Raw genomic sequence first — 11,819 nt, 5'->3', positions numbered from 1 at the left:
CGGGATTTTGAGACTGATCGGGTCGTTCCGGGAGAAGGTTTATCCTTCATTGACCGTGAGAGCTTATAATGGGCTAAGTTGGAACACCCCTGCAGGGTATTATCTTTCGAAAGCCGTGCCCGTGGTTATGAGGCGGATGGGAATTTGTTAATGTCCGGTTGTAGAGAACTTGTCACTTGACTTAATTCAAATACATAAACCGTGTGTGTAGCCGTGATGGTCTCTTCTCGGCGGAGTCCGGGAGGTGAACACGGTTTGAGTTATGCATGAACGTAAGTAGTTTCAGGATCACTTCTTGATCATTTCTAGCTTCACGACCGTTGCGTTGCCTCTCTTCTCGCTCTCATTTGCGTATGTTAGCCACCGTATATGCTTAGTGCCTGCTGCAGCTCCACCTCATTACACCATCCTGTCCTGATCTCGCGGGTGTGAGATTGCTGAGTCCTCGTGACTCACAGATTCTACCAAAACTGTTGCAGGTGCCGATGATGCCAGTGCAGATGACGCAACTGAGCTCAAGTGGGAGTTCGACGAGGAACGTGGTCGTTACTATGTTTCTTTTCCTGGTGATCAGTAGTGGAGCCCAGTTGGGACGATCGGGGATCTAGCATTTGGGGTTATCTTATTTTCATTTGGATTTTGACCGTAGTCGGTCTATGTGTGGTTTTTGGATGATGTATGAATTATATTTATGTATTGTGTGAAGTGGCGATTGTAAACCAGCTCTCGTTATCCCATTCTTGTTCATTACATGGGATTGTGTGAAGATGACCCTTCTTGCGACAAAACCACAATGCGGTTATGCCTCTAAGTCGTGCCTCGACACGTGGGAGATATAGCCGCTTCGTGGGCGTTACAACTGGTGTGGCACAAAATAATTTTTTCGGGTCTGTAATAACAGCAATTACTTTCCAAACAATAACAGATGAAGCATTGGACATGGTATAGTTCATGCGCCAGCCCAACATTCCAATTTCAACTTCCACATCAAACTCATGTTCACAGATATCTGCACATTCATAGATAATGTCCACAACCATGATTCACTTGAAAGCAAAAAAAAATTGTGATGAGAGTTATAAATAAAGAAAGACCTCTAGTTCCTACTACCAGTGCGAGCACAACAAGTCAGGACCATGCGTAATTAATTATAGTTTGGTCATTTTTTGACTAATCGTGAATAACTTCTGGAAGCAGGTATAATTTCTAATGCCGGCCACGGCTGGGGTCCACGATGTTTTGAGCCAAACCGGGCAACACATCGGGTGTCTATGTCGGCGACGCGGTGGTCATAGCATTCGTGGGTTCAGAGCGGCGGCGGCTCCCGTGGTCTACTATTCCTCGGTGTCGGCGATGGCCGCAAACATGTTGGCCACCTCCACCAGCATGCCGTGGTTCCGCCAATGTTTGCGTCGGATGGCGCGGCCAACCACGGTGCACTGGACGTCGTGGTCCCCCGTGTGCCAGCATGCAGCAACTGGCCACTCCTCTATGAGCAGGCTTGGAGCATCGGGTTGATGCACCAGGGGCCAGCTTGGAGCGGCGGCTTGCTCCTCCTCTTGCCCACCTATAGCCTCTCCCATCGTACTGACGGACTGGGGTGGGGAGGAAGGTGGGCAGCAAGTTACCTGGCTTGTCGGGGCACCCGGCCAGCTTTTATGCCAGAGAACTCGTCTTCCTGCTCACCGGATGCTATGGAGAGTGTGGATAAAATGGTGCAAGGAGGATATGGGGAGCAACGGTGTGGTGCGGTTCTTGCCAGGCGTCTGGCCTCGTTTAAATAGCGAGTGGACGAGAGGAGCCAGCCGCCGACGTTATGTTCTAAAATGCCAGCTGGCTCGCGGAAGGACGTGTTGCCGACACACACGTGGATTCAATGGAGGCAGGTGGGGCAGTCTGAAGCCGGTTGCATGTGGCGAGGAGGCATGTTCAGCCTGGCCTGCAGCGAGTGGGGCCCTCTTGGCCGGCACGCTGATTCAATGCCTGCGCTATGAGAGGTTGCATCCGTGTCAGTGCAATCACTCCCTCCAGTCCTTTTTTGTTTGGGTATAACAAAATCTCGTTTTCCATTCACATTTTACAAGTAAAATTCGTGGACAAACTTTGACCCAAAATACAATGGGGACTAGTAAACCAGGACGGAGGTAGTAGTTTTTTTTATCAAAGAAGGGTTTCCCCCTTCCGATTTTCATTACTAAAAACCAACATCTAAACCATAGTATTTGCCCTAGAACTACCAGGTTCAACATCTCGCAACATAAACCCATACAACCATATGCCAAGGAGGTAGTAGTTATGAATTCCATTTTCGCTCCATACCAATCGTTCTAAAAACTACTTAAGTACTTATAACGCGCCCTTGAAAATCGGAACTCTTACCCCGCTAAAAAAATGATATTTTAAACGTGGCTACTCGATCTGTGGCAACTAGCGAGCCACCGCCTCCAGGTCGTTCACCTGTGGTCCCGACCATCAACTCCTACGGATCAAATTATCACGCGAGCTGACTATTCCTACAAAGGTGCGCTCCACCACGTACCTGGTACCCGCGCATGCAGCAATTGTGCACTTAGGGTTTTAGGGTTTATTTGTTAACGGTGCCTTTACTTAACTCTCATGCGTGCGAGACAGCGAGAGACCGACTGCGTGTGTGCGCCTCTTCTCTTCGTATATGTACTCCACTGTTTGTCTGGTGTCCAAAAAATTATACTGTAGTAATAACTACTAGCAATGTGCCAATGCGTTGCCACACGATCAAAGTAGATTAATACATATTCACCGATTTGATAGAAAAAAGAGTCTAGTTTTGAAATACGTGTATCAGTAAAAATATCTTATGTTTCACTCAAAATATATTCGTTTGGCGGTTTTGACGAGATAAGGGAGGAATGTTGTTGGTTTCAAGATTCAAGAAGTGGTATATCTCTAATTTCTATTCTTACTAGCAAGATGCCCATGCATTGCACGGAACATCAAGATCTTGTGGGACAAAAGGATGGACGAGGGAAGGCCTTATCTGCAAATGTGGAGAGGAGTGCAGGTAAATTGCCATAGTTTCCTTCCTATCCGTTAGATATAGATCGGACGACCTATATTGCAGGATGGCAGGCACACCATCATCACCGACTATGCTTTTTATAAGAGTTCGAGATAAAAAAAGAGTTGGTGGTGAAGGTGTGCCTGCCATCCTGCTATATAGGTCGTCCGATTTATATCTGACGGATAGGAAGGAAACTATGGCAAATTTTCAAAAAGATACCCACACCCCTCTCCATATTTGCAAATAAGGCCTTCCCTCGTTCATCCTTTTCTCCCACAAGATAAACTACTCATACAAATGCATCTTGATGTTCCGTGCAACGCATGGGCATCTTGCTAGTTGTTGCAAAAAGCCCATGTGTGTGTGTGTTGTGTGTGTGAGAGAGAGGGGGAGAGGAGGTGGATGGAGTGCATGTGTGACAAATACACAAAGAGTGTGTGTGCGAGAGGTATCAGCTTAAAATGAGGCGATAGTGTGTGTGTGCATGATCGAGAGGGCGTGTCTCAAGAAGGGACGAAAAATCTACATAGATACAAGGAGTGCGAGAGAGGCATGTACGCGATAGTGGAAGCACGAGTGTGCGGGTGTATAAACCTATCTGGAGGCTAGTCGATCAATCATGTGAGAGAAATACGAGTCGGGGGTGCGAAAGCGAGAGTTTTGTGTGTGTGAGAGAGACGATAGTCGGGAAGGGGAGTGGAAGCAGGAGCTGTGTATGTGTGTGTGTGAGAGAGAGAGAGCGGGGGGGTGTCTGATTGGTAAACAAATGAATAATGTCAGTGTATAACTGGGGTGGAGAAAGAAAGGAGACTGTCGTGGTTTTGTCACGGCAGATGTCCTAGTGAGGACTTAGTCGTGAGGCCAATGCATCTATGTGGTAGCTTGAGAGGGGTTGAGCGGAATCGAGAGGCGCAACACAAGACAAGGATTTAGACAGCTTCGGGCCCCGGGAAACATCATCCGGTAACAACCCTACATGCTGTTTGAGGCTAGGTCTCATTATGATCACGAGGGAGTCGCTGTAAACCGGCTCTCCTAGTTATGTCTAGCCCTAAGATTATCTCCTCCCTCTTGGGGTGCCCTGCCCCTCCTTATATATGTTGAAGGGGCGGGTTACATGTAGAGTCCAACTCGGATTAAGACTTAAACTATTCTGAATTCTCTTCATGGGATTCTTAACATCTTGGGCTTCATAACGTCTCGGGCTTCATAACTCCAGGTGACTCTATTGGCCGAGTTATGACTGTCAACCAGTTATCATTGTCTGCCGAGCTATGACTGTCAACCAGTTATCACTGTCTGTCGGGTTATGACTGTCAACCAGTTATCACTGTCTGCCGGTTTATGACTGTCAATCAGTTATCACTGTCTGCCGGTTTATGATGGTCTGCCGGTTTATGATGGTCTGCCAGTTTATGATGGTTTGCCGGTTTATGATTTAACTCCTGCCGGGTTATCATCTGACTTAACTCCTGCCGGGTTATCATCTGACTTAACTCCTGCCGGTTTACCAAGTACCAGCCGGGTTATAACTCCGGCCGGGTCATACCGCGGGGTATATCCCCGACAGAGACTGCAGCAAATGTTGTGTCTGCAGGAGAGAGTAATTTTAGTGGTATGAGTCATATCTAGAACCATATAGGGTGTGTGAGAGAACCCCATAGAGAGAAAGACAAAGTGAAAGAAGAGTGAGACTGTGTGTGTGGCGGTGAAAAAGAAAGCTTAGGTACCTAGTGATACCAGAGAACGGTAGAGACGTGAGAGATAATGAAAACCGTGTAATGTATAATGATAGGGAGAGTGTGATACTTCTCAAGGGAGACGTCGAGAGACCATGTTTGCAAAGATAGGAGAAACATGAAGTGAGCATGCGGGTGAGCTTGAGAAAAGAGAATGATAGCTACATGAAGGAGCATGCCAGAGAGATGGGCGTGAAAGGAGTCAACATAAAAGGGATTCAAATATTAGAATTCGAGATGATGATACATGTAATTCATACTCGAACCAAAATTGATCTATCAAACATGCATACTCATATGAATTCACGCGCGTCTATGTTATTTAATACATAGATACTACTGATCCATACATTTTAGTAGAACATAATTTGGTTTAAATTTTTTTGGATTTAACTTTATGATTTTGAGATCATTGCATTTGTAAATCATATTATATACATATAAAGGAGCAGAATTCTTTGTTGTGCTTTTGAAAGTATATATAAAAAATGATGTATATAAAATTTTATTCGAATCGCAAATGGATCCTGGCCGAACAAAAATAGAATACAAACTGGATTCGAATTGAGTTGGCACGGTAAACATGCACTCTTGCTCTGAAAAAATTTGAACGAAGTGGGGAAAGTCGCAGTAACCGCCCAAAACCAAAATCTGCGAGATGGAAATTACTGCCTATCCCTGACACGCAAAGCCTATCGGCTCGCTTTCTATAGGTTTCGATAGGGGTGCCAAAAACAAACTCTCGTCGGCAAATATTCGGTGTATGCGAGATTACCGTCCTATCCCCAACCGACTAATATTGCTGTGATGTAGGAAATTTTAAACGGGGGCTAAGTTTGTAAATTTCCTTGCATTTGGGACAAGCGTGCCCTGAAGACATGGTTCCCCCCTTCTTCTCTCCCTCCATTTCCACATTCGTACTCCGTGGGTGCCAAAACAGCCTCTCCACCCCAGTCTCATCCGTCCGCCACCCCATCCACCGCCGTCCTCCTCCACCATGCCGGAGTTGATACCCCGACGCCATCGTCCATTACAAGAGATCGGCCTCTCTCATCCGCGGCTTCGGGCCGGGATCCTTGCATCCCGTCCTCTCGCTTCATCCCCGCCGTCGTCGACCTTGCCAGCACCGCTCCTACGACCATCTCGTCCACCGCGCCCTGCCGCCACCGTCTACCCTCCTAGATCTGCTTCCACACCGCCGACAGCCATCGCTACCGCAACACTGTCAAATTCTCAGCAAATGCATACACGGCGCCGCACCAGAGACGGTACTCTTTCGTATTTTCTCAACTTATTTATCACAACAAGAAAATAGATTGCCACTGCTTTACTCTGATTTCTTGTCCATCACTTACTTGCTAGTTGAAAGCAAACATTAGTTGCGAAGTTGCCTTTGTCCGGTTTGCACTTTCAGATCCGGCATGGTACGCTCAACACTGTACTCGCAATGCTTATGGTTTTTCCCTTTTATATTCCACACTAGTTAAATGACAGTAGACTAAATTTCAAAATTGGGTCAGTCGATTTTTCAGAGCTCGCCGGAGTTCTCCGGTGCGAATGAAGGGGCTCGTGTGGGGACGGTAGTTGTGGGGGCGGTGGTGGGGCCTCGCCGAACGAAGAAAACTCGACGCGGGTGGGGGCAGGGGTGGGGGAGGAACACAGGCGGTGGGGGCGGTTCAGGGGAGGGCGGGGGGTCGGGGCCGGTGGTTCGGCCGGCGGCCCGTGCGGTGTTCTATATGGGAAGAATCAGAGATGATGAAGAAGAAGGGTTAGGAGACGTAGGATCTTCATCCAACCACCTGGAATGGTCGACTGACCCAAATGATAGAAGTCACGCGACTTGCATGCAGACATGCCTTTATATTCAATGTGCCACTCATAATTCATCAAGCTAAACAACGTTCCACTCATAATTCCAAACTTGTTGCTCAAATACGAATCTGATATGATGCTGATATTACTAAAACAGATAACGTTTAATTGGTCAGCTAATGTTCCTACTTTACTTTCAAAAAGCACGTGCACCACATATAGAGAGACAGCGGGGAGTTGCATTCTTAATGCGCTCTGGTTCATCATGTGTGGGCACTGCGCAACCAACATTTTATTATCCAAAATCTGCTTGCTCTTCTTTAGCATGTTCCTCTTCCGTTCTTTTTTAATAAGTACTCTCTCCGTTCCTAAATACAAGTCTTTTGTATAGATTTCACCATGAACTACATATGGAGCAAAATGAGTGAATCTACACTCTAAAATGTATCTATATACATCTGTATTTGATCCATACTGGAAATCTCTACAAAGACTGATATTTTGGAACGGAGGGAGTATGATAGTAGTACTGTATGTTCCTTGTAGTGAAGATGAGCAGGGACATTTGCAGTGTAGAGGTCTATACGGTCGGTTGTGATGGAACTTTGAACTCTTCGGGCCTCTTTGATTCATAGGATTTTGTGAACATAGGAATAGGATTTGTAGTGGCCTTCCCACTTGAATCCTATAAGATTAGCAAGGAAATGCGGGGAGCTGTGTCGCCTTTGAGAGTTACACTGATATTAACAGTACCGCACCTTCAGTTGAAGAGAGCTAGTATCCAAAGCCTTTCTAGCCGTACCGGCAATACTAGCACATATATTCCAGCAAGTTCCACTTTGCTGATTTTACTCCTGATGCTTGCGGTTTTCCCGTTATATCTTCACTATGATCTGTGTAGCTGCTATGTGTCGCACTAGCAGCAGTCCACTCTTGAAGCTAAACAACACACCAATCATAAGTCCAAAGCTTACTTCTTCAAATACAAATTGTGATATGATACTGATATTAGTTAACAGACACACATTTAATTGGTCAGGTAATGCTCCCACTTTATTTTCCAAATGCATGTGGCCACATATAGAGAGACAGCATGGAATTGCATTTCTTTGGGCGATGTGATTCATCATGAGTGGGCAACCAACATTGTATGCAATGCAGAGGAACCTCAAGAATATGCTTCCTCTTCTGTTCTTTAACATGTTCCTCCTTTGTTATTCTGTATTTAGTACGTACAGTACGTTCCTTGTCCAGAAGGGGAGCAGGGACATCTGCAGTCAACAGCTGATAGAGCTGGCCTGTAATCGATGGGCTTTCAATTAGTAGCGGCAATACAACACTGTATTTTCCAGCCAGTTCCACTTTCCCGATTTATATATCGTGGTTATGGTGTACCCCACATGTACACTACGATCTGCCTAGTTGTTGTGTGCTCTTGTTATCAGGGTTTGGCAATAAACTCTCTATACAGTATATTATGAACCTATCATCTGCCAACTATCCTTACTTCTGGAACCTATTTTTTGTGTACTTGTGCCAGATTATATTAATGCACGCACCATATTACAGCACACATGAGCTCTCTCGTCAGAATCCAGTGATAGCACACAAGGGTTTACAGGGGCGCCCCTATATTAGAATATCCTCTGCATTACAAAGATAATCTCACTACTATTTATGTTTTCATGATTCTCAGATATTATACGTAATTACAGTGAATATCAGAATCCACGCATCAGAAGAATATTGTGGAACACTGCAACGACTTACAAAATTGGCACCAATGCATTGAGTGCCATTCTAGATGCAATGAGACTCATACGCTCCCCACCTGTAGATTCTTGTTCAGAATATGATCCTAATGGCTATTCTAACCTCGAGGAGTCAAAGGCAGATGGCCTATCCTGTTCACCCATCAAGGTGCCTGTTCTAATTTGGCAAGGTTTTATTGATTGCGTATCTTGCATATGTTGTCTTGCATTTCTTCTACTTTGTTGCACCTCCATCTGCTTAGTTTACTCATCATATATGTCAAGGTGCCATGCCCATCCATTATCAATACATATTCCATCTGTCATCATACCATGTTTTTTCACTCAAATAATGTTCTTGTGCATCAGACATCAAAAAGGAAGAGGGTGATTGCCGAACCTGAAGGAGCAGCAGCAAAGTCCTTGAAAAACGTGGTGGTGCTGGAGAAATCAGATAGCACCCCACTTATATTGGCTGTACAACCAGTGACACAAAACGTAGGACCGACTCCAGCAGACTGTACCCATACTTCACTGGCCACACCACTAGCCCCACCACATAGGACCTGCACTCCAGCAAAAGGTATGCTGATTTCAGTTGCCATAGCACCAGCCGTACCACAGAAAAATCCCACTCCAGCAAAAAGTACAGCAAGTCCATCGGCCGAAGACCTATCCCAACTGTAGAGACGGCCAATTCCTGTAGATTGGAACCCCATTCCAGTTATTCCAAGTTTTAAAGACAACGCTTTCAATGTTGTTAGGGAATACGTGCATATATTCCCATCATGGGAAGATTATAGTGAAGACAAACACCATTTTCACATCTTCCTGTCCCACTTACGTGTAAGTGCTATTATTCATGGTGATTATTTTCCTGTTTTCTGCTGATTGAACACATCAATGATTTACATTACATTGTTGTAAGTAGGCGAGGGTCAATCTGGATAGTCACGAGCAAAGCTTGCTTGCGCTTTTCAAGGAAGCATTGCAACAGTATCGGTGTTACCTGAGGAAATCACACTTTGATGGAAAGTCTATAAACGAAGTTCCGATGAAGTCTCGTGTGCTAAATTTAGAAGACATTGAATGGAAAAACCTTGTTATGCACTAGTCTCGTTCCCAGGATGAGGTACTGTCTATGATATCACATGACAATTTGAACTTCTACTTTTTCGCATGTGCCTTACGGATCCTTTTTGCAGGAAATCAGCATGAAGAAGAATTCCGATTTGAAAAGAACGACGGGATATCGCAAATATGTTGCCCGCTGCTTTGCTCTTGTTAGTACATGTTGTCCTGTTCACTGTACTTGCATTTATACCTGGTTCATTATGTGTCAGCAGTACGCATGATAGCTTGCTTATCAATTGTTCGCTCCAAATTATCTGATCTGTATGAATGGTTACATTAGTGTAGAATATATCCAATGCCAATGAAATTTTTTAGCTCTGCATTATTCTTGTAAGTACCTGTTGTCCTTTATCAGTGTACTTATATTGACAGGTAGTTGTTCATGTACCATCACTCTACAGCTTATTTTCCTTTGCCCTCCATTTTCTATGCATCAGATCTATATTTACTCTTACCATAAGGTTGGATAACACCGATGGTCCTGAAGAAGTTTAGCTCTGCATTGCTCTTGGTTGTAACTTTTGCCTGTATCGTTGTACTTACATTTATAGCTACTTGGTCATGCAGCATCACTCTTCATCTTATCTTAAATATTCTTCATTTTTTCTTATATTATCACATCTATATTTACTCTTAACAAAATGTCGAATAAAGGCAATGCTTATGAAGAATATTCTATGGTAAATTTCTTGAATTGCCCTTCAAACTTTGTTGTGTATATTTGGTTGGGCATGACTGCAACAGCTGTTTATTTTTGGTGTTTGCATCAAATTGCATGTTTAAAATTTATTATGTAGTTCATAAACAAAAGTTTGTCCTTCTCAATTTAAGTTTTCAGTTGTACAATCAAGTTCCTTCTTCATACCATGTAAATTAAACTATACAGAGCAAGTGATCTTCTTTTGCACTGCATGTAAGCTTCTGTTCATGATCCGTAATCCAGTGGTGTGGTGAACCTACCCACTACAGCACAATGTCATTGTGACAGCCTAGATTTTGCCTTCTCTCCTTTTACCGGACTTGCCTTCTCTCTCTCTCTCTTTCCGGACTTGGTTTTCATCGTGGCTTTTGCCCTGATTTGATTTGGATTTTTGATCAATTCAAATGGACTTGTCACTTGGGCATATCCTTGGCTTTCACCCAAGTGACCTATCTACCTTATTCCTCCCACAAATTCCCAAAATAATAAAATGAATATTTTTCCTAAAAGGAAAATATTCATTTTTCTCTCTTAAGCTCATTTCAGAACTTTGTGCTCCAAAGCAACCTCAATTTTTCTTGCTCAGAAAAATCTGAGATAATTCCTAAATATTCTAAGGACCATGGCGCATCTTCCCATGCAAAAATATTGCATCACTTTTTGTAATATTTTTGTTGTAGAAAATCTTTTCACTTCTGGACCAGAAATGCACTTTGTACAGCAAGTGCATTTTTCCTTGAGCTTTTGGCCTTGAGATTTCTTGAGCTTAAAGACCTTCCTAAGAAACCCTAAACCCCAGGAGATTAGCCCTAATGGCCTTCTAGAAGGTGGCCAAACTTGGCGACCAAGTTTCTGACCAGAAACTTGCCAGCTTGGTAGAGTCGCGTCTGGTCGGCCTGGGTATGATCCATCACCTCTCCTAGACGTAGCACTGGACGGTCAAGCTCGTAGACAAGGTTTGGCCACTCCTGGCCATCGTTTTGGCCATGCCAGCTTGGTGACCGCGCGAGGACACAGCGCCTGGCAGCGTCTCAACGCGCTCTGGCTGGCGCTTTGCGTTCTGTTTCGCGCGTGTGCATGCAAGCGCTCGCCCCCGACTGTCGCAACGTGCCACAACCCTCGACTCACCACCCATGACCCCTCCCTGGCGCTCGCCGACGCCGGAGCCGCTGCAGCAAACATGGTCAAGTCGCGGCCAAAACGGCACAGTGCGCGCGTGTGCTTGTCCCCATCTCAAACCGCCTCCTCTGCTCGTCCGCGATGCGTGGGAAACCGCCGGCGTTGACGCTGCACCCTGTCCCCTTGCGTTGGAGCCTCTCGTCGACGTTTGCCGCGTGTCCAGAGCGCTCCGGAGGCGACACGTCCCCCCCCCTCTTCTCCGGCTATATAAAGCCACTCCGCCTCCCTAGCTAGCCACGCACCACTCCACACCACCTCCACGAACACGTAGACCAGCAGAAGCCCGGTCGGGCAGGCCTCTGGCTGTCGCCCCGACCCGAGGACTCACGCGATCCTCGCAGGCCAGCTGCCGCTCTCCAGGGCCTCTCGAGCTCAAGCAGCTGCTTGGGCAGGGCCTTGGTGGTCTGCTGGAGCTGCCTGGACCCCGCCAAGCCCTCGGAGCTGCCTCTAGCCACCGTCTTCCA

Source organism: Triticum aestivum, chromosome 7D (assembly GCF_018294505.1).
Source record: "Triticum aestivum cultivar Chinese Spring chromosome 7D, IWGSC CS RefSeq v2.1, whole genome shotgun sequence".
In the NCBI taxonomy this organism is placed as follows: domain Eukaryota; kingdom Viridiplantae; phylum Streptophyta; class Magnoliopsida; order Poales; family Poaceae; genus Triticum; species Triticum aestivum.
The sequence above is the reverse complement of the archived record's forward strand: the minus strand, read 5'-3'. Positions refer to the sequence as shown.